The following is a 23259-nucleotide window of genomic DNA, read 5'->3' as shown; positions in this document are numbered from 1 at the left end:
GTCTGCAGGCCTGCTGGGTGCCTGACCAGAGGAGGCCAGGGCGGTGCAGTGCTCACCCCATTCCCCACGCACGACCTCAGTGCAAGTCTAAGGTGGTCTAGCTGTTAAATGGCCAGGTCAGAGTTTGATGCAGTTCGATCCCTGAGTTGGGAAGATCCCTGGAGAAGGCAAAGGCTACCCACTCCAGTATTCTGGCCTGGAGAATACCATGGACTGTATCCATGGAGTCGCAAAGAGTCGGACACGACTGAGTGAATTTCACTTCACTTCACTGTGCACTTGCATCTCTGCCCACGCAGACCAGCCTCTCATGACAGGGACAGGCTGATGAGGCTGAGACATGGGGCTCACGTCCCCAGTTCTCTTGAGGGGAGTCATAAGGAAGGTGGGGTGCCCCCCTCACCCTGGCCAGCAGGATAGACTTTCTCAAGCTCTTTGCTTCTCTGGAGACCGCCCCGCCTGGTTCACTGAAAGTCCTCTCCATGTGCAGCCTGAAACGCCTTCAGAATCCTCAGGGCTCACAGCTGCCCGTCTCTCACCAGGCACACCTCTGGGCCCCGAGCCCTGGCCAGCTGCTGGCTCTGAGCGGGCCCCCTGTTCCTGGGAGAGCAATGCTGATGGGCCCGCAGACACAGCTGCCATGTCCTTGTGGTCCTGGCCCCGTGTGGCTGTAGGAGAAGGTCCGGCCTCAGGCCTCTGACCAGGAAGGCGTGTGTGCTGGGAGAGCCGGCTGTGAGACAGGATTCAGGGGAAGGGAGGGGCTCTCTATCCTATGGCGATAAAATGTGTGGTGTTTTGTACTGTTTCCTTTGCATGCTCATTATTGAATTTTGGGGGGAAAAGATAGAACATTTTAGGGAAGGGGGGATAAAAAGCACTCCTCGACCATCATTTGGAAATGACTCTTCTTTAATGGAGTCTAGGAATTTTTTCTCTACTGGTATAGAAATACATATACACATACTTCTCTTTATTATGAAAATGTCCATAAACCCTAGTTCTGGAATCACTTGAGAATTCATTAGAAATGCTGGCTCGTGGGCCTCACCCCAGATCCAACAAATGAGAATGTGCATTTTAGCAAGACCTCCAGGTCATCTGAGGTCATGGGGACTTGATGGTGTGAATGTACCATGAATCATTTCATTAATCCCCTTCTAGTTCAAAATTAGGCTCCATCTAAAAGTTCATGATTATAGGCTGCAGTGTGGTGAAACATGCTACAAAAATACCCTTTTGCAACCATCTTTGAGCAAATAGTAATGACAGTTCTCATTGTTAGTGCTGTCACGTGTCGGGGGCTAGGGATGTGTCCAGCCCCGTGTTGAATGCTTTACAAGAATCATCTCACCCATCCTGGTGGTCTGTGAAGACGGGACAATGAAAGGATTTCAAATAATGACATCTCTGCTGCACAGTATGGTAATGGTGATAGCACTCATGGACACTTTCTCTGTCCTAGAGGCGACAGTAACTGCTTCACTTTTTCTTTTCATTTAAACCTCAATCGTAATAAACAAGCATTATTATTAACCTTCTTAAAAACTGAGCTCAAGCAAGGCTCAGAGGTTAAGTCTCTTGTCCAAGGTCACCTATCAAGGCCGCAGCAGAATCACAGTCCAGGCCCAATTCTGTCCAGTCTCACTGCTCATGTTCTCCACGTCAGGCATGAGGAAGAGTGCAATCATTGCTTCTGCTTCTTCAGCGTGTCCTCGGGGCCGTTTCTCCCGATCAGCGCTGGGCTCTCAAGCTGGCTTCATGGGTGAATACGCAGAGGGGCTTCTCGGCACTGCCTCCTGGGGTGGGCTCAGTGGAACAGGGTTGTGTTTTTCCCTCATCCCTGCCCGACACAGCAGAACAGCAGGCCCCAGGATCCTCAGACGTTCGCACTCTCCGACCTCGTGGCAAACATCCCAGGACTTTGCAGAGAACAATGGGCACTGAACTGCAGGTGACCCGGCCTGCTAATCGCTGCCTGATTGCCAGCTAATCAGTGCCGCTTTGGGACACTGAATCCCAAATCCCTTTGGACTGGGCTGGGCCCTGGCAAGCAGTCACCTGGTTCAGGTGCCAGGGGCGAGGCAGGGGCTCATGTGTTCCAGTGCAGAGCGGTCAAAGGCCACTTTCAGGGGAGTGGTCACAGGGTCCATCTCTCCCTGACTGGTCCTAGACGACTACGGCCTTGTTCACAGCGTGGGAGCGAATAGAGGTGGAGAAGTTTGGGGCAGCCTGTGGAGGAAAAGCTAAGTAACATTTGCAGGCATACAGAAAATCAAAGCCTCTCACTCTCAGAAACTGCAGAGGAGGCCTCAGAAGTGCCTTCAGAGGAGGGTGTACGGACAGCAGCCACCAGCACCCTCGTATCTACCACCACCTAGAGACGCCGTGGTCACTAATACTGTGACCACCACCACCACAGCCTCTGCCGCCATCAGGACCAGTCCCTCTTCACCGTCATTATCACTGGCAAGGTGACCACCTCCATCATCAGTACTGTCATCATGTCACCCCATCACCTCCACCACCATTTCCAGCATCACCATCACCACCCCGGCTGTCACACCACCACCTCCACCACCATCACCCCTGTCACCACCAGCAGTATCATCTCTACCATCACCATCACCCCCACCATCACCATCAACACCACCAGCACCATCACCCCCATCACCACCACCATCTCCACCACCATCACCCCCATCACCACCACCATCTCCACCACCATCACCCCCATCACCACCACCATCTCCACCACCATCACCCCCATCACCACCACCATCTCCACCACCATCACCACCATCTCCACCACCATCACCCCCATCACCACCATCATCACCATCACCATCACCACCACTATCTCCACCACCATCACCCCCATCATCACCACCATCTCCGCCACCATCACCACCATCACCACCACCATCACCTCTACCTCCATCACCACCATCACCCCTACCACCACCACCATTACCCCCATTACCACCAGCAGTATCACCTCCACCACCACCATCACCCCTACCACCACCACCATTACCCCCATTACCACCAGCAGTATCACCTCCACCACCACCATCACCTCCACCACCACCATCACCTCCACCACCACCATCACCACCACCAGCACCATCACCAGCACCTCCAACACCACCAGCAGTATCACTTCCACCAGCACCATCACCTCCACCACCACCAGAACCACCATCCCCACCACCACCACCATCACCCCCATCATCATCTCCACCACCATCACCCCCATTACCACCAGCAGTATCACCTCCACCATCACCACCACCACCATCACCTCCACCACCAGCACCATCACCTCCACCACCACCTCCACCACCACCACCAGCACCATCACCTCCACCACCACCATCACCACCACCACCACCATCATCACCTCCACCACCATCACCTCCACCATCACCTCCACCACCACCACCAGCACCATCACCTCCACCTCCACCATCACCTCCACCACCACCACCAACACCATCACCTCCACCACCACCATCACCTCCACCACCACCACCTCTATGACCACCGTCTCCATCACTACCAACAGGGTCACCATAACTGTCACTGCTGTTGTCACCATGACTACCGCCACCTCTACAACCATCACCACCGCTGTTATCACCACAAACACCATCCTCAGCTGCACCGCCACCACCAGTGCTTTTACCACCTCCGTCTCCACCACCATCACTGCTGCAGCTACCAGAACATCGCCACTATGGCTGCTGCTGCTGCCACCGCCCACACTCCCATTTCCTAGGAAAGCAGCTTCAAATAGTGTTTTTTTTTAAAGCGCTGGTTTGAAAGTCAGACATATTTAGGATCTCTGCCATGAAGTACTATATATTTGAGTTTGGATACGTAATTGAAGTTTGAAACTCAGTTTTGCCAAAGGGAAAAACTGAGATGGTCATCTAACCAGCTCATAAGACTGTGGCTCCTGCAGACCATTTTTTCCATGTTTGACACAAGAACTTCATGGAAGGTCACTCTCATGATTATGATCATCAGTCTGCCCGGCTTCCATTCAGTGCACAGCTTCTCCTCCAGCATCCCTGCTTGAAGATGGATGGGGAGGCGACAGCTTATCCCTTCATCCCTCGTATCACCAGGCCCTCTAGGCTGCCTGATATCCTTCAAAAGCACAGGTCTGGGTTGAAGGAATTTCCAGGGTGGAATCAGCCATTTGGGTTTGAATCTGCACCTTCTTTGTAAACATCATCTGATCTGGAGGATCTCTCTAACCTCCCAGAGACTCCCTGACTCTTCTGGAAAAATGGAGAAAGAACATGTCTTCCTTGAAGACTTGCAAGCAGGTTACATGAGATAAGATAAGGGAAACCCCACCAGATCCCCAGGCATAGAGGAGGCATTCAACACACAGAGTTGACTTTGTTTGCCTGATATTTTAGCTTCGAAGAAAGAATGAAATCAGGAAGTGGAAAATGCATGCCTTGTGCTCCACAGCTTCCCAATGGGGAGGATAAGACTGAGTCTTCCTCTCCCTCCTCCTGGGGTAGCCGAGCCCTACACTCTGACCAGTTCCCCGGCCATACTGCTAAGGTCTAATAAAAGGTTACCTTTGCCCGAGTGCTTCAGTTCTAGGAAGCTGTTCAATGTTTGACTATATTTCTCCAAACTCATTTAAAAACAGTTCATTGGGTTAGTCCGGTTGAATTATTGCTCCTTGGGAGTTGTCCAAACCCTGAGTTTCCTTCACAGAGAGCTGGATTCTGTGCCATTCTTGGAATTCAACTCCTGGCCCCTCTCTGTGACCCCTGGTCGCAAACACAGTGTAAATAACCTGCTGTCTCCTGCACCATGAGCGAACTCCCTGCCTCCTGCTTGCAGAATGGAATCTGTCCTCCCAGGCTCCCCAGAACAAGAGTGCTAGGCGAGCTTGTCCACGGCCCTCCTCCACTTCTAGAGCCGCCAGGCACTGGCAGATCAACAGTGCACGTTCATAGGAGGGCCGTGCTTAAAAATATTCAGTGTATGCCTGATCAGAGGAAGAAGGGGAAAAAAATCTCATTCCATCCAATCAGAGTTGGTTCCCTCATAGCCCATCTGAAGTTGACTCCATGTGCTCCGTGAAGCTCAGCAGGTTCCCTCCGTAATGGTGGAACACGGACTTCACGTGGAAGGGCAGGGGGGGCCAGTGATGAGTGACGACCCTGCAGAGATGAACAGGTCAGGGTTCACTTTAGCAAACCTAGCACCTGGCTTAGGGTGACCCAGGAATCTCCCCACTGACGTTAGGACAGGTAGACTGCCTGCCAGTCAAGTAACACTTCATGTTCAGGGTTTTCCTCCCTGCAGAATCCCCAGTTCAGCCCCCAAGTGGGAGAGTAAGGACAAGGGAAAGAAACGGAGTGGCTGACAGTCCACAGATCCCATTCGGAGTAGTTCCACCCCCTACTCTCCAGTCCAGAGTCTTCTGACGGGATGGACTAACCCTCCTGAGTTCCCATCGACCTGTTGACAGAATCAGATACTTCCTTTGGGCCAGTGGCCACGTGGAGTGTGCTCTATTGCCGTCTGAGCCCCAGCAACCCTGACTGTGTTTTCCTTATATTTCACTCAGTGCCACATTTTTAAGGACTTCACCTAGTGCCAATCGGCAATCCACCAAATTTCTGCCAACTGCTGCCGATATAGTACTCCATAATACATCCCATTGTCTTGTTACACCCCCCCCCCCCCGTTTCCTCAACTGTGGATCCCACAGGTGCCACCCTTGCCCAGGAACCACAGGTACCCAGGACATCCCCTTTGTTCTCTCTGATGGACCCAAGTGAGGGTTCTTCGAGATACTCCCGAAGTCGAACTGTGAGATACTCCTGAAGTCGAACTGTGATGCTAATGCACACAGATTCGCAGTCTCAGGAAATTCTCTTTAGGATGGCCTCACCAAGTTCCCCATCTCGCTTGGCATTACACTTGGCAACCCTTGGAATTATTCAGCTTTCTCTTCCCTGCTTATCTGATGAAAGGTAGATCTCACTAGGTTTGATTTGGTTTCTCTGAAGGGTCATGAATTGAAGACCTCTTTCTTGCTTTAGCCACTGGGATTTCTTTCTGTCTTTGCGAGTTGCTTGTCACATGCTTTGCCCCATTTGTATTGTATGTCATGGTCCCTTTCACATTAATTGACAAGTTTCCTTCACACATCCTATATTGGTTTGTAGTCCGTTCGGGGCATTGTGAATATTGTGTTGCCATTTGTATTTTTTTAGCATCCTCTTTGCTATCCTTTATTAATAAGAAATCCTCAGTTTTTAAATTATCAAAATTATCCATTTTTTTCCTTTAGACTTTGAGGGTTTAGGTCTTATTTAGAAATTTTTCTCCACCTCTAAGTCATAAAAATATTCTTCTCAATTTTCTTTGTTAACCTTATAACTTTGCCTCTCATTTAATCCCTTATTCATCTGGATTCCACCTTTGTATAATAGAGGGATACAGATTTTCTTTTTCCCCATATGGCCAGTTCCTCCATACCATCTACTAAATAATCATTGCCGATGATTTATAAACTGTGTTAATCATATTTCAAGTCCTCATTTATAATAGGCGCTGTTCGTGGGTCTCTGTTCTTGAGCCAGTACCATACTGATTTTATTATTATGGTTTTGTAGTATGTCAATATTCTGCAGGCTGTAGCCCTCCCCCATTTCTGCTTTTCCATGGTTGACCTAGCTTTCTGGGAGCTCTGCTCCCCTGTATCCATTTTAGCATAATAGTTCTGTGTTTCACAACAGTTACGTCCTGAAAAAAATAAACGCAGCTGGAGTTTTGATTGTGAATTGCATCGGGTTTGCTTTCAGTCCTTTAAACAGAGAGACGTGTCTGCTTCTCAGGTGTGGAGGCTGGGTCGCAGAGGAGGTTGAAGAGCAGGACAGGGCTGGAGGAGGGTAGCTCTCCCTTGACCTGCATGCCCCGGGAGGGAGTCCGGGGTGGCCACAGAGCTGGTCTGGGCAGTGCTGTTAATGCCTGATCTCTTCTAGAATCCTGACTGCTCAGGAAACCATGCCTCAGGGCTCAGATTCCCCGCCGCCCCCCCAAACCCCCACCCCCCCCCGTTGAAGCTTGCGGCTTCTTGGCTGGGAGCCTGTTCCCTTCCCCAAATGTTTGTTAGTGTAATGGCTTTTTATGGCACTTTATGGAAAAAAGAAGGAGGGCGGGAGATGACTGTACTCTGCAAACCAGCCCGTCTTTAACCTTCGTTTACTGGAATTTGAGTCTTCTGCCTACCTTGTTAGCAGAAAAAACTTCAAAAATATTTTTTTCCGTCCAAACTCGCAACTGGAATGTTCTTTACCTCTTAACTCGGGCCAGGACAAGGGTGGCCCAGGCCCTGAGAAGCAGCCTGTTATTAACCACAGCTGTACAGAAGCCTCTGCACAACTTTCACAACTGCAGTTATCTGTGGGTCTGGGGGGTGAGAGTCAGAGGGCGGAGGACACGCAGACTCCGTCCCAGCGGCAGGGTTGGGGGGCTCACGCCTCGCCGCCCTGAGCCCCTTTCTCCAGCTTGAAAACAGCCATACCCGGGAAGCCCTTGAGTTTGAGAGGAGCCCTGCGGGGGAAGACCATTCTCTGCTTCTGGAAAAGGGAACCCGCAGGCCCGCCGGCACAGCCTGTCTCCAATAAAGGGTGGGAATTTTGTTGGAGGGACCAAACCCAGGTCCTCCAGAAATGTCATGTTTTTCTTAGAACTCAGGCCTATATTACACACAAATTGAGATTATCTCGGACAATTATCTGAAATTAACTGTGGTTTTCAAATGAAAAACATTTAGGGGAGGATCAGATAAGAAGGAGGCCTATTTATAATACTTGCTACAGGGGGCGAGCGGGGAAGCGAAAACGCAAGAACAGGAGTGAGGACCAACACAAAACGCAGCCAAAGGTTCTGCAGGCCCTGCACGCCCCGGGGGTCACCTACCCCCGCCCCCAGCCCCTCAGCAGTAACAGAAAGGAAGACTTTTATCCTGATTATCTGTTCCCTCATCATTTCTTAGAGAAAACTGTTCCAGAAAGAAATGCTGGCTTTCTGTCTCATTCTCGAACACAGCCAGAACTGGGTCCGGAACCACTCAGTTTGGCCCAAGTCGGAGGTCTGTTCAGAGGGTCTGAAACATGAACTGGTGATTTCTGGCTCTGAAGTGGTTGATTCCAAGCTGGGACCCTCCTGGAAGGGTTACTAGAATTAGGAGAGCCAGGGCGGACGCCAGCTGAAGAAGCTCTGTCTGGAAGACACTGTGAGAAGGTGCTACCGCCCGTGTAGTTCCCCAGATGCACAAAGAAAACACGTGAGGGTCCCAGCAAAATCTGCACTCTGCCCGTTCAAGAGGGCAGCTCAGCAAAGCTGCTGTTATCCCCATTTTACAGGTAAGGACGTTGAGGCTCAAAGAGATCACCTGGCTAGAGAAAAAAACAGGCTAGAATTTGCAGCAGGCCTGAGTTCAGAATTCACAGTCTTGAGGGCCTCACCACGTGACCACCATACAACTGTTTCCCCGGACTCCCTAGGCAGAATTCCGCTCTGCACACGATGCCTAGGAGAAGCTTTTCCAAGGGGAAGAGAGGAGGATGGAGGGATGTGTGTTTTGAGGGGAGAAATGTGTTCCCTGGGGGAAACAAACTTTCTGGAGGTGGGCAGTGACAATCGTTAAAGTAGGTGCTGGCTGGGAGCTGAGTGGGATTTGCACTCCTGTTGACAAAGGAACCCCTACTTTTCCTGCTCACCACGGAGGCCTGTCCCGCGTCGGGGCCCTCCAGGATGGCAGGAAGCGTCTGCAGTGTTTGTGCTGCCCCCCACCCCCCACCCCACCTAGACACAGGTTGGCAAAGAATAAAGGATCCCAAACACCAAAGACAGCCCCGTGGGGAATATTTAACCCACATACTTCCAGACGCTCTGGCATGGACGAATTCCGTGCTCCACCTTTGTTCCTGGCCAGGAGGAAATGGCATGAAGCGAAGGGCGGTTTTTGTGACCTCTTTCAGCTCTAAACCGTGTTTCCTGTGCACTTAGCAGGTCTTAATGGAAACCAAACAGGTCTCTCAGGCCTGTCGATTCCCAGCGCCCCGAGTCAGGCACCCACGTGGTTGAGAAAGCTGCACCAACAAAAACATTCTTCAGAAATATCCCAGCACCGCATGAAGTGACCGGGGCTAACTCAGAGAGGCAGACATATTTCTTAAAGGTCGAGAAGGGGCGAGTCTTTCACAGGATTCTAGCTCAAGGCCACATTTGCAAAAGTGTAATCATGCCCTAGCAAGGTTTTGTTTATCTGGCCATTAAAAAAAAAACTTTTTTAAACTACTTTTACATTTGGCTCTCTGTATAAGAACTGTTTTTCCAGCTGTATAGTCTGAGGAGGCTAGGAGAGGCCTGATTTGGATATATGTGTGTATACACACACACACACACACACATATATATTTATTTTTTCTTTTTTTTCAGAATAGAAGGAAAGTTTCTTACACAATTTTGCTTGGGCTAAACTGCATACAGAGCAGTTTATTTATACTGTTTTATCGCACACCTGTTTGGATATGGGGCTGTTTTCTGGTATTTAAACAGACCATTTCTTGCCAGTGGCTTTATCTGCAGTCTCATGCTTTTGCTACAAATGTTTTCTATTAACTCAGAGAGCAACACCAATTGCTCCATGAACATTTCTAGTGAGACTAAAATAACCTAATTGTTACTTACTTCTAACATGTTATCATTGAGGAACTTTATCCCAGGAATGTATCTAAAATATGGTAAAGGCCCTTTCACTGTACTTAAGGGGGAAAGAAAAGGATAGCAAAGATTTTTTTTTTTCCTTAATAAAAGCATTTTTAAAGCCACCTGCTTATTTTGAGCTGGTATTTTAGGGAGGAGGGGAAGCAAGACCACTCAAGATTGTAGTGGGCTAGTTTACCCGCTCGCGAAGTTCTGGGGTGGCGGCCTTGGAATTTGAGTGGAAGACCTAACTCCACTTATATAAGCTTCTCTGATTCACTTACACTCTCGTCACCGCTCTCGGTAAGATGGGGGTCATAGTGGCTGAGCAGTGCTGAGATAATTTAATTCAGCACGCAGCTATTGAATAGCTGTTGTGGAATAGCCTTGTGCTAGGTCCTGCAGTACAAAGATGAGTGAGACCAGGCCTTCGTTTCTAGGAATCCACAGTCCACAGTCTGCACGTGACTGAACTCCATTCACTGGTCAGCGAATCTGAATATTTATGTGTAGATTCAGGAAAAGCTAAATCTCAATTGGCGCTAGTGATAAAGAACCTGTCTGCCAGCTCAGGAGACATAAGAGACACGGGTTTGATCCCTGGGTCAGGAAGATCCCCTGGAGGACAGCATGGCAATTCACTCCAGTTTTCTTGCCTGGAGAACCCCATGGACAGAAGAACCTGGTGGGCTACAATTCATAGAGTCGCAAGGAGTCGGACAAGACTGAAGTGGCTTAGCACATACGCATGCAAGCCAAAACTTAGTCTGTAGCATAGAGATTTGAGTGGTTGTGCAAAGGGGTTAATTTTATCCTGCAGTTAAAATAAATAAATAAATTGGAATACTACCTCAACAAACTGTTATTAATCTTCTATTGCTGGCTAACAAATGCCCCCCACCCTACCACACCAAATCTAGTGGTTGACAACAGTCAACCACTGTTATCTCGCAGTTTCCATGGGTTAGGAGCTCAAGTGTGGCTTCACTGGGCGCCTTTGCTTTGAGGGGTCTCCTAAGGCCTCAGTGCAGGTGTTTCTATAGCTTCATCTAAACGTTCCAATGAAGGGAGCTCTTCCAAGTTCAGTTGCATGGCGTTGACACCACTCAGCCCTTGCAGGCTGCTGCACTCGGGGCCTCAGTTTCTTGCTGGCTGTTGGCTAGGGGGCACTCCTTCGATTTCTTGACACATGGGCATGTTCATAGGGCAGTACAAAAAGTGGCAGCTGACTTCCCTCGGAGGAGCAGAGAGTAAGAGAGAGTGAGCCAAGCAGAAGCCGCATCATCTTCACAGCCACGTCTTTTTAAAAAATGTATTATTTATTCATGGCTGTGCTGGGTCTTCACTGCCGTGCACAGGCTTTCTCTAGTTGTGGCAAAAGGGGTCCACTGTCTCTAGTTGCGGGGCACAGCCTTCTCGTTGCGGTGGCTTCTCTTGGTGGAACACAGGCTCTGGGGCCTGGGGTCAGGAGTTGTGGTGTGTGGACTTAGTCGCGTGCAGCATGTGGTCAGGGATTGGATCCATGTCCCCTGCGTTGGCAGGTGAATTCTTAACCACTGAACCACCAAAGAAGTCCCACAGCCTCACCTTGAAAGTGGTAGCTGTCCATCATTGCACTTGAACCCGTTTGATAGGGGTAGGCCGGTAGATGCAGCCCACACTCATGGGGAGTAAATGGTACAAGGACATGAGTTATCAAGAGGCAGGGGTCACAGGGGAGCATGCTGGGGGTCTGCTGGTCACCCGGCTAGAGACAAAAATGGGTGCGAACGTGAGCCTCAGCTGTGTTCCAGCATAACGTGGTTGGCTCCATCGAGTCTCAGCTCCTGACCCGGCCGGGAAGCCCCACGCGCTGCTGCATTAGAAACTTCTGCTACGTTGACAGGGGCAGGCTGGTGGGACACAGCCACAGCAGCACTTCCTCAGCTGTTTCACGGCAGCGTCTTCAAAGAGGGGCCATCAAGACAGCTGGCAGCTCCCAGGGTGTCCCGAGATGGTAGAGTTCGGGTGACACAGCCCCAAGCTTCAGCGTCTGGGGTTTTCTCCATCTCCCTTCTTGTCAGCATGCACTTCTGGGTCTTCTTTCAGAGCTTTGCTAGTGAAACGGGGGTCATAAGCTCTCTTAGATCTTTCCTGGTGGCTCAGATGGTAAACAATCTGCCCACAATGCAGGAAACCCAGGTTCGATCCCTGGGTCAGGAAGATCTGTTGGAAAAGGAAACAGCAACCCACTATAGTATTCCGGCCTGCAGAACTCCCTGGACAGAGGAGCCTGGCGGGCTACAGTCCATGGGGTCGCAAAAAGTCAGACATGACTTGTGACTAATACACACACAATCACTCTTATATCTGCAGGGTGTTGTGAGGATTAATGGCAAGAAAAGTTAACATGTATGGATCTTGGATCTCCCAGGAGCCAGGCTCTCTACACTCCAAAACTTGTTCCTGCTTTTGTGAGATTCAACCGTAGCAAAGAAGAGAAATACTCACTGTCAAACAATAGAATTATTAGACAAATAATCAGAAGGGGAAGTATGAGCATGGGCTGGACAGACCGATCAGAATCAGCTGATTCTAATCAGAGCTGCTGGAAACCCCTTCCAGCTCTGGAAGTCCTCTGCAGCACCAGGCAAGAAATCTTGAGTTGCTCAATTGTTTAGAAGTAGAGAGTAGGCAGGGGCAGTGGTCCAGGGACAGCCAACTTGGCCAGAACGTGACACCAGGGTCTCAGAGCTGTAGTTAATCATCAACAACTACAAAAGTAGTTCAGAATTTTAACTGGTATGTGTAGAGTAGTGGGCCCAAGTTCACTGTCTAGGGTCGATGCTGAAAATGGGCACTGTGGAAGGACTTGAACTTGTCACAGAGGTTAAGAAGGGTTTCAGTGAGTTAACAGACTCTTGTCTAGACCTGGAGGATCAATAGAGATTAGCCATCAAAGGGAAAAGAAACAGTTTTGAACACCAAGGAGATAGCATACACAAAGACTCAGAGGTGGAGAAGGTGTGATGTATTCAGAGTCAAGGCAAGTGTGAAGTGAGTCACTCAGTCGTGTCTGACTCTTTGTGACCCCATGGACTATAGAGTCCATAGAATTCTCCAGGCCAGAGTACTGGAGTGGGTAGCCTTTCCCTTCTCCAGGGGATCTTCCCAACCCAGGGATCAAACCCAGGTCTCCTGCATTGCAGGTGGATTCTTTACCAGCTGAGTCCATGGAAGCCCATGGCAAGTGTGGTGACGCTAGAAGCAGAGAGAACAAGAAAGAGATGGGGTCACTCTGGGTCACGTAAAGGATTTGTGCTTTGACTTGATAGGCTCAAAAGAAACCATCAAAGGGATTTAAGTAAAGACGTTGTATGATCCTCTCTGCATCCTGAGAGGTCACTCTGATTGAAGAGCCCAGCACAGCTTAAGCATTCCTATCATTATTATTTCCCCCTGTTTTCCACTGCCATTGCAAGCCCAAAGGTACAAATAGTTAAAGAACACACAGGTTCTGGCTCCCTGCCCTGCTGGGGAGGGAACTCAAACAAAGTTCCTGGACCTTCGGATTCAACCCAGCCAAGTCTGGGTTCAAGTCCTCAGAAGCAGACAGGCAGTAACAGCAAACCCATCCCCCTGGTTTGAGCAATATTTTAAAGATATCAGCATGACCACAACTGACTTCTTGGGATGGAGGTCCTAAAAATTGTCAGTTGAAGTGTTAAAGGTGGAAATGGAGAGGTCTTTAAAGATGTTGTGATTCTTCCTGCCTGCTGTGAAAATATCCAAGCCCCCTCTTTCCTAACCAAATCCAAATATTTTCTTGTGCATCCAAACATAGAAACATCCCTCAGAGTTCAGGAGAGTCGTCGGGAAGACAAGCCTCAGAGTGGGCATTTGTTTGAGAACAACCTGCCCAAACAGCTCAGCTCACTTAATGACCCTGAAACTCGATTTCTTCCTCTGTCACATTGGAATAAGGTCAGTATCCACCTCACAGCACTGTAACAGAGAGGAGTGTGTGAGCTCACATTATGTGAACTCCTTAGCATGGTGCCCACAAGTGTTGCTCAAAAATTAGTAACTTAACACACACATAGAAAGCAAGGGAGTGGGGAGGAGGGGTAAAGACTGGGATCAACATGCGCACACTACCATATATCAGATAGATTACTAGTGAGGACCTACTGTGTGGCGCAGGAGACTGTTTTGTGATAACCTGCAAGATAAGAATCTGAAAAGGAATATATACATGTGTATATATATATACACACGTGTGTGCTAAGTCGTTTCAGTCGTGTCTGACTGTTTGCAACCCTGTGGACTATAGCCCCCCAGGCTGCTCTTCCTATGGGGTTCTCCAGGCAAACATACTGATGTGGGTTGCCATGCCCTCCTCCAGGGGATCTGCCCAACCCAGGGATTAAACCCGCATCTCCTGTGTCTCCCACTTTGCAGGCTAACTCCCGGGCGGGGGGAACCTATATATATAAATGCTTCTCTGCTATGTGTAATACACGTATTTAAAGTGAAAGTGTTAGTCACTCAGTCTTATCCAACTCTTTGTGAGCCTGTGGGCTGTAGCCCACCAGGCTCCTCTGTCCACGGGATTCTCCAAGCAAGAATACTAGAGTGGGTTGCCATGCCCTTCTCTAGGGGGTCTTCCCGACCCAGGGATTGGGCCTGGGTCTCCCACGTTGCAGGCAGATTCTTTACCATCTGAGCCAGCAGGAAAGCAATATACATATTTTATATGTATGTAGTATGTATATATACTCAGTTTGACGTTTATCTTTAGTTTTGTCAGTGCTGGTCTTTGTTGCTGCTCAGGCTTCTCTCTGGTGGGAGTGGAGGCTCCTCTTGGTTGCGGTGTGTGGGCTCCTCGTCACGGTGGGTGCTCTGGTTGCAGAGCACAGGCTCCAGGCCCTGTGGGCTTCAGTGCTTGCAGTACTTGGGCTTTGGTACTTGCAGTACTTGGGCTCAGTATTGCAGTACTTGGGCTTCGGTGCTTGCAGTACTTGGGCTTCAGTGCTTGCAGTACTTGGGCTCAGTATTGCAGTACTTGGGCTTCGGTGCTTGCAGTACTTGGGCTTCGGTGCTTGCAGTACTTGGGCTCAGTATTGCAGTACTTGGGCTTTGGTGCTTGCAGTACTTGGGCTCAGTATTGCAGTACTTGGGCTTCGGTGCTTGCAGTACTTGGGCTCAGTATTGCAGTACTTGGGCTTTGGTGCTTGCAGTACTTGGGCTTCGGTGCTTGCAGTACTTGGGCTAAGTATTGCAGTACTTGGGCTTCAGTGCTTGCAGTACTTGGACTTCGGTGTTTGCAGTACTTGGGCTTTGGTGCTTGCAGTACTTGGGCTTCAGTGCTTGCAGTACTTGGGCTCAGTATTGCAGTACTTGGGCTTCGGTGCTTGCAGTACTTGGGCTTCGGTGCTTGCAGTACTTGGGCTTCGGTGCTTGCAGTACTTGGGCTAAGTATTGCAGTACTTGGGTTTTGGTGCTTGCAGTACTTGGACTTCAGTGCTTGCAGTACTTGGGCTAAGTATTGCAGTACTTGGGCTTCAGTGCTTGCAGTACTTGGACTTCAGTGCTTGCAGTACTTGGGCTTCGGTGCTTGCAGTACTTGGGCTTCAGTGCTTGCAGTACTTGGGCTCAGTATTGCAGTACTTGGGCTTCGGTGCTTGCAGTACTTGGGCTTCGGTGCTTGTAGTACTTGGGCTTCAGTGCTTGCAGTACTTGGGCTTCGGTGCTTGCAGTACTTGGGCTTCGGTGCTTGCAGTACTTGGGCTAAGTATTGCAGTACTTGGGCTTTGGTGCTTGCAGTACTTGGACTTCAGTGCTTGCAGTACTTGGGCTTCGGTGCTTGCAGTACTTGGGCTCAGTATTGTAGTACTTGGGCTTCGGTGCTTGCAGTACTTGGGCTTCAGTGCTTGCAGTACTTGGGCTCAGTATTGCAGTACTTGGGCTTCGGTGCTTGCAGTACTTGGGCTTTGGTGCTTGCAGTACTTGGGCTCAGTATTGGAGTACTTGGGCTTCGGTGCTTGCAGTACTTGGGCTCAGTAGCCACAGAGCACAGGCTCAGGAGCTGTGGCACACAGGCTTTGCAGCCCCGTGGCATGTGGGATCTTCCCAGACCCGTGACTGAACCGGTGTCCCCTGCTTTGGCAGGCAGATTCTCCACCACTGGACCACCAGGGCAGGCCTATATGTGTTTATATATAAAAGTAAAACTGAATCGGTGTGCTGCAAACCTGAAACTAACACCATATTATAAATCAGCTACACTTCAATTTTTAAAAAATAGTAGTTTGAAAACACACATGCCTCTTCTGGTTAGCTATAGTTGCATAATAAATAACCACAAAAATCTCAATTTTTCTTGCAAAAATAAGTGTTCGTTTGACTCACAGGAAGTCTGGGTTGGCTAGAATGGGCCGACTGAGGCTGAGTGGCAGGAGGGGCCCTGCTGACCTTGTCTGGGCTCACTCACACCTTTGAGGTCACCTGAAGTGTCAGCTTGATTGCGCCGCTTGTCTGCCCTCCTCCTCCTGGAAGATCTGTGGGCACGTCTGGTCATGAGCTTTTCATGGCCGTGGCAGAAACACACAAGAGCAGAGAGGAAGGCATGAGATATCTTAAGGCCTAGGCTTGAAACTGGTTGCCCTGTCATTTTATTGGCAAAGTAAGACGCATGGCTGAACAGAAAGTCAAGGGTCAGGAAAATGCACTCCCCTCTTTTAGTGGAGGGAACTGTAAAGTCACCGCAGGACAAAGCACATGATGAAGACAAAGGTAAAAAGTCAGAAGCATTTATCTTGGGAGTTCAGAGACTGGCCTGGGGCCTGTGCAGCAGAAAAGCGGAGGACGGAGAACTTGAGCTTAGCTTGAAGGATAAGTAAGGATTATAAGAAGGAAGAGAGAGATGGTGGCATTCTTGGTGTGAAAGGTACATAAACAAGGATGGGGACTGGGTCGGGAGGGAAGAAGTAACTTATGTCGTGGAAGATAAAGCATGAATACAAGACGACCAAAAGATTCAGGGCCTGAATGTCTGTCTGAATGTAGGACTTTAACCTAGTGGGTGACAGTGAAGAGTTCTTAAGTGGACAGTGCCAAAGAGAAAGCACTCTGCTCTAGGACCTTGCTTCTCAAAGTGACATCCACAGACCAGCACACAGCATCTCCTGGGAGTGGTTCAGATGGCAGAGTCTCAGGGTTGTTCCCCAGAACTGCTGACCTGGAATCTCGTTTTCCCAGTATTTCCAGGTCATTCTGATGCATGTTATAGTTTGAGAGACGTTGCTCTAGAAGATCAATCTCAATGAATTAAAATGTACAGAGATCACCGGCAGAGTGGCTGAGTAAGAGTCTTCTGCGATTTCTAGCATGAACCTCTGAGCATCTTATTTGTGGTGATAAGAGACACGGGAAGAGACAAACATGGATGAAGAATCAACAAGACTTGGTGCCTGCGAAGACAGAATAGGCAGAGCACAGGCTGGACGGGAGTTGGGTGACCGAGCTGAGACTGCTGGTACCAGGATGGAGGCGGGAAGGTCAGTGCAGGGGGCGGAGGGGCTGCCAGGAAGAGAAGGGCTGAGAAGGGACATTCCAGACATTCTTGAGTTTGAATAGTGTCATGGAAGACTGGGGCAGAAGGTTGAATGTGTCCCCCATGAGGGAAGGACCATTCTTAGGGTCTCCGTCTCATTTTCAGGGCCTGGAGCAATACCTGGCACAGAGTCAGCACTCAGAATATCCTTGTTAAATAAGTGTGTGTGTATGTGTGTGTATATATATATATATATATATATATAGCTGGGAGAGATTTGTACCAAGGCGCCAGTTGAAGCTCTTGGAAGCGGCCAGTTAGCCGAGATGGGCAGCGTGTAGCACGTGCCCTAGCCCAGCCTGAGGACCACCCACAGGCCGGCCCCTCAGGACCTTGTCAGACATGCCTTCTCCTGGAGCCCACCCAAGCCCCACCCATCCCCACCTTCGGTGAAATCTGAGTATTAACGAATCTGCCTCAGAGATTCCCAGGCTTTCTCAAGCTCCAGGACCCTGATTCTAAAGACAGAAATACAACGGCAGGAAGACTTCAGATCCAAATGTGGACAGCGCCCACCACGGAGAGACCAGGAGTGGGGAGGGGAGGATGAGAAATGAACCAAAAGCAAAAGTGGTTGAAAAAAGCCACAGTCCATCAAGAGCCCCTGAGGGCTCACGTGCCTCGGTTTCCCCAGTCCGTCCACGGTGGTGTTTATTTCACTCCCTGATGATAAAGGTCTCCGCAGTTTGCTGCTTGGCACAGAATGCCGTTTCACTCTCTTCCGAGCACAGACAGGAATGGCCCTTTCTGAAATGTGTTGGACACGCACTGATTAAGCTCCCAGTACAGACAAAGGCTTGCCCTGTGGCCGGGGGTATAGAGATTCCTAACAGACAGTCCCCCTCCTGGAAGTCTTCGTTGCCAGGCGGGCTGAGAGGCGGTGAAAAGGAGGTGTGTGCAAGGGTGACTGGGCGCCCAGGAGGACAGCAGAAAGCCTCCTTGGGATCTGGGAGGGCTTCTCAGGGGCCGTGGCACACAAGGAACAATCAGGAATCTGTCAAATGCACAAGGTAGGCCCACATATTTCCAGGCAGAGGGAAGGCTCTGGGAAAGAGAACAGAGACCCCGAGGGCGGGACCTCTGGGGGGAGGGCTCCCCCACTCCTGTGCTTCCAGGGCCTCCCGCCTGCTCCGTGGAGGGCAGCACCCACAGAGAGGGTGTGCACAGAGCAAGTCCCGGCACCCACCCTCTGACTCACTCTTGGCCCTCGGAGCGCCAGCCTGTGCCGAGAAGCCCGGAGCCGCTGGAGAAGCTGCTGGGAAGTGAGGCCCGGGCCGGGCCAGCCCGCTCCGCCCTCTCCTCCCCGCACAGAGGCTGGGTCAGGCGGCCGGGGAAAGGGAAGAGGCAGGCCGGTGGAGGCTGACGGGGGCCAGGGGACCACTGGTACAAAACGGGGAGGCCGCCTCTCGTGATGGGGGGACTTGGCGATCCTGCGGTGTGATGAGGGCAAAGCTGGCCGTCCACCCCGACCTCCCAATCTGTCACCCAGCCTCTCATCTGGAGTCTCCAGTCATCAAATGAGAATAAAGGAGATTGACTTACACAAGGTTCTTTGGGTTGACTGAAAGGTCTGGACCAGAGGTCAGCAAAGTACTGCTTGGGGCTGCACCCGGCCACACTCACACTCACACGCCAGACAGCCACTGCATAAGAGACCGCGTGGCCCACGGAGCCTGGAGGGTTTTTCATCCGGCCCTTTAGAGAGGACGTTTGTTGAGCCCTGGGCTGGTCTGCTGTTGCTCCCATTTCAGCATACCTGAGCATCTGAGAGGGAACCGATTTGAAACAGTTGGTCCATGGAGGGAGGAGCCTGGAGGTTAATAGTCCCCGGGGTTATGGGTTGCAGGCGGCCCAGGACTACACTTTGAGAAACTCTGGTGGGATTCTATCTCCGGGAAGGCAGGGGCCAAGGCTGGGCAGGCAGGCTTCTTCCTGAGGCCCCGAGGCAGGCCATGAGGCCTCTGCAGGATCCCTGCTCAGCTCGAGCCTGGGGCTAGCACAGGAGTCCCCGGGGCCATGGCCCGCCCTTGTTAGCTTGTGGCTATTAGGGCAGGAGACTTAAAATTAGTGGAGCTGCCTGTGGCCCCACCCCTCCCTTAAAGGCTTTTACCTGATTGAGCCAAGCCCTAGAGAGCCGGATACAGTAAGTCCCCTACACAGGAACCTTCAAGTTGCAGACTTTCAAAGATGCAAACGTGTGTTCGAACGCATCTGCCACATGTTACCACGTGCATGTATCGTCTACAAGTGACTGTGCTTTGGGGTACTTCACTGTACAGTGCTATACGGAGTACAGTATCTTTATTTCAAGCCCAGGATGTCCAGAAGCAAGTGTAAAAGTAGCAGTATATAGCCAATTGTGTGCCAAGGCTGACTGTTGGAATTAAGAACGTATTGGACTGGGACTTCCCTGATGGTCTGGTAGCTAAGACCTAATGCTCCCAGTGCAGGGGGCCTGGTTCCATTTGGGAGCTAGATCCCAAATGCCGCAACTAAAGATCCTGCAATACCACACTGAAGGTTGAAGAGCCCGTGTGCCACAACCAAGACCCAGAGCAGCCAAATAATTTTTTTTGTAATTGGACTTACGAGCACACTCCTGGAACAGAGCTCATTTGTATGTAGGGGACTTGCTGTAATTTCTTCTTGACTAGCTCAAAGTCATCAGACTTGGGACCATATTATATCGTCAGAAGCCCTTCACTTTTGACATATATTCTGTTGACTAGGGGCAAGCTATCAGTTCTGCCTACACTCAAAAAAGGGGGATTGATGACAGTGAGAATCAGGGGGGTCCTCCTTAGGGTCTGTTCACCACAGGAGGGGAAGGTTTCCCATTGAAAGAGCTATTTCACTGAGACCTGATGGATGCATGTGACCCAGTCAAGTGAAGCCCAGTGGGAACAGAGTTCTAGGAAGAGGGAACGGCATGTGCAAGGACCCTGAGGCGGAATGGCAGTCTTGCACAGCTGAAGAGGTTCAGTTTGGCGAAATGATGTTTCTTATCCTTGGCTGTACATTACCTGGAGAACTCAAAAGTGTGTTGCTTTTGAGAATTATTTAAACCAATACGATTCTGAAGTTCTCGACTTAGGGTCAGGCAACCATTTTGCTGGTTTGTCTGTTTTCCCTAAAACCTCCCTGGTTATTCCTGAGTGGGACAGGGGTTAGAGGTTGCCCAGAGGTAGGGAACAGAGAAGTCTATGTGAGCTCAGATCAAAAGTGTTCAGTGAAGAGAGGCCAGGAATAGCTCATTGCTGTTTTCATAATGGAGATGTCATCCTAAGTGTCCATTTAAGGAAATCAGATCCATGGAATATAGAACTGTGGTGTTGGAGAAGACTCTTGAGAGTCCCTTGGACAGCAGTGAGATCAAACTAGCCAATCTTAAAGGAAATCAACCCTGAATGTTCATAGGAAGGACTGATGCTAAAGCTGAAGCTCCAATACTTTGGCCACCTGATGCAAAGAGCCAACTCATTGGAAAAGACCCTGGTGCTGGGAAAGATTGAGGATAAGAGGAGAAGAGGATGACAGCAGATGAGATGGTTGGATGGCATCATCGACTAAATGGGCATGAGTTTGAGCAAACTCCGGGAGATAGTGAAGGACAGGGAAGCCTGGGGTGCTGCAGTCCATGGGGTCGCAAAGAGTCGGACATGACTGAGCAACTGAACAATGATAGAAAACAGCATTTCTTTTGGACCAACAGTTAGACTTGAATTGGAGTCACACAGAGCAAGATTTGGCTCCAGTTGGCCAAAGTGCATCATGACCATGTCTCTTTTTAAAGTATCCAATCAAAGTGTAGTCAGGTTTTCTTTAAGTACCCATTTGATTCAGGAGGGGCTTCCCTCATAGCTCAATCAGGAAAGAATCTGCCTGCAATGCAGGAGACCTGGGTTCGATTCCTGGGTCGGGAAGATCCCCTGGAAAAGGAAATGGCAATCCATTTGAGTATTCTTGCCTGGAAAATCCCATGAACAGAGGAATCTGGCAGGCTACAGTGCATGGGGTCTCAAGAGTCGGACATGACTTAGCGATGATTAGTGAGTGATTGATCCAGGAAGCTGTGCTGAAGATGAAAGATCTTCAGGCACCTTGAATGTGAGATTTTGACTTTATAGCAGTTAGCATGGACTGCTTTCCAGCCATGTGTCAAGTGATGCGTCAGGTATAACTGTGTGTACTACTATGTTTGACACACCGGATGGCACCACAAGGGCACAAAGAAGATGTCGTCAATTCCTACGTCACAGATGAAGAGAGGGAGCCTCACCAAGTCCCTGGTAGCAGACAAGGTGGCAGACGGGAAAGTGCATAGACTTCAGAAATGGACAGAGTTGGCTCTTTGCAAACCCCGCCCCCTTTCTCCTGACCATTGTGAACGTGGGGAAGTTACTCAGCCCTTTTAAGCCCCACATCTCCACTCGCTAAATGGATAATTCTGGTACCAACCTTCCAGGGCGGACGGGGGACAAAACCAGGCAGCCTTGCTCTGTCCTGGGAAGAACGGTTGCCTTCTGTCTTCTGCTTTTCTTCCAGCCGCCGGCAGGTAGCGAGGAGAAGACGCGGGGTCCCACTCCTGAAATCCCAAGTCCAGGTCCAGGGCACTTTGCTGTTGGTGAAGGGGAAACACGTTCTTTTTAGCAGTGCTATGAAAGAAGATCCCCACGTAGGGAAAGAGAAGATGATTGCTGAGATACCTCCAGGAAGTGGAAATGTGTTTTGTTTTTTCATCCTTAAGTGTTCCATTTAGAAATCAAGCAATCTCAAAGACTTCAGGGTGGAAAATGGCTGGATGTCCCCCTCCCCCATTTCTCTTCTAAGACTCACTTTTTCGCAGTGAACAGGAGACAAGCATACCTCCTCCTAAGTGCTGTTGACAGGTCTCTACAGGGCAGTGTCTGTGCAGACCTGACTTGTCACACTGGCTAGCTCCTTGTCATCGCTTTATAAAGAGCTTCTGTTACTACAAGGACCAAAGGCAGAAGAGTGAGTCAAGAAACGCGGTGCACGTTTTCCACCGATTATTCACTGAGCGGCCACATCCACTGGAATTTACACCAACGACTGTTTGGATTTCCTTCTGTAGTCCCCCTCCGTGAGGTGAAACGGAGGGCGGCACTGGGTTCTGTGAATAACGGGAGCTCTGACATCTCTGACCACGGTGGATTTCTAGCTCCTGTTCTGTAGGAGTCTATGTTCCCAGTCACGTGGGCTGTACGCTGGCTTCAGAAGCAGCCCCACCACGGGGAGCCCATCATCCCTGCATCGTGAGGGTGGAAGGAGGCATCCTGGGGGCAGGCCTTTTGTAGACACAATATTTAATGGTCCGTTCCGTCCAACCTGGACCACTTTCTGAGGTTATAAATCACCAACCTCCAGCCAAGCGGTGACCCTCCTCGCCCCCTCACCGCCCCCCGCCAGTCTCAAAAGATCCAGTCCTGCAATTCAGCAGACCCCAGGCCTCCCCCAGTACTTGGGCTGAGTTTGCAACTGTGACTTCCTCCTATTGAGCCCAGTGCTATACTGGGAAAGTTATGTTTAAGAAAAGCAAAAAAGAAGAACCCCCCTTGACTCCTAAGGTCTGTTTCTGAACGCATGTATGCTCTTCGAAGAGCAATGCAAAACAGCTGCAAACTTCTAGCTGCTTCTCGGAAAAGCAAGAGGGAGACCGTGATGCCTTCTCCCTGAAGTGGCTGGCGTCTCAGCGTTACTTCTGTTCCTGACAAGACAGGGCACGCAGCCCGCATTTCTCGTATCCCCATGTCGTCCACGCTGCCAGCAGAGGCTCCGAATACCTCAACTCAAGGAAAGCTGGGTGTACCTGGTATTAGGGATGACTGCTCAAGGGTGTCTCCAGGCTCATCATAAACTTTTGTAGTGTCTTGGTAGAGCTGCAAAGA

General features: G+C 50.2%; 1 long non-coding RNA gene across 1 annotated transcript; it reads right to left on the bottom strand.

Annotated features, from left to right (window-relative positions):
* Positions 1-923: 923 nt before the first annotated feature.
* On the bottom strand, positions 924-22686 carry LOC136158625 (uncharacterized). The gene is made up of 4 exons (XR_010661363.1): positions 22217-22686; positions 21809-21968; positions 18893-19114; positions 924-2229 (listed from the first exon to the last, which is right to left on the bottom strand). It is a non-coding gene; the product is annotated as an uncharacterized lncRNA (long non-coding RNA).
* Between the last annotated feature and the right edge of the window lie 573 nt (positions 22687-23259).

The sequence above is a fragment of the Muntiacus reevesi genome, chromosome 2 (assembly GCF_963930625.1).
Source record: "Muntiacus reevesi chromosome 2, mMunRee1.1, whole genome shotgun sequence".
In the NCBI taxonomy this organism is placed as follows: domain Eukaryota; kingdom Metazoa; phylum Chordata; class Mammalia; order Artiodactyla; family Cervidae; genus Muntiacus; species Muntiacus reevesi.
This window is presented reverse-complemented; position numbering and strand designations above follow the sequence as displayed.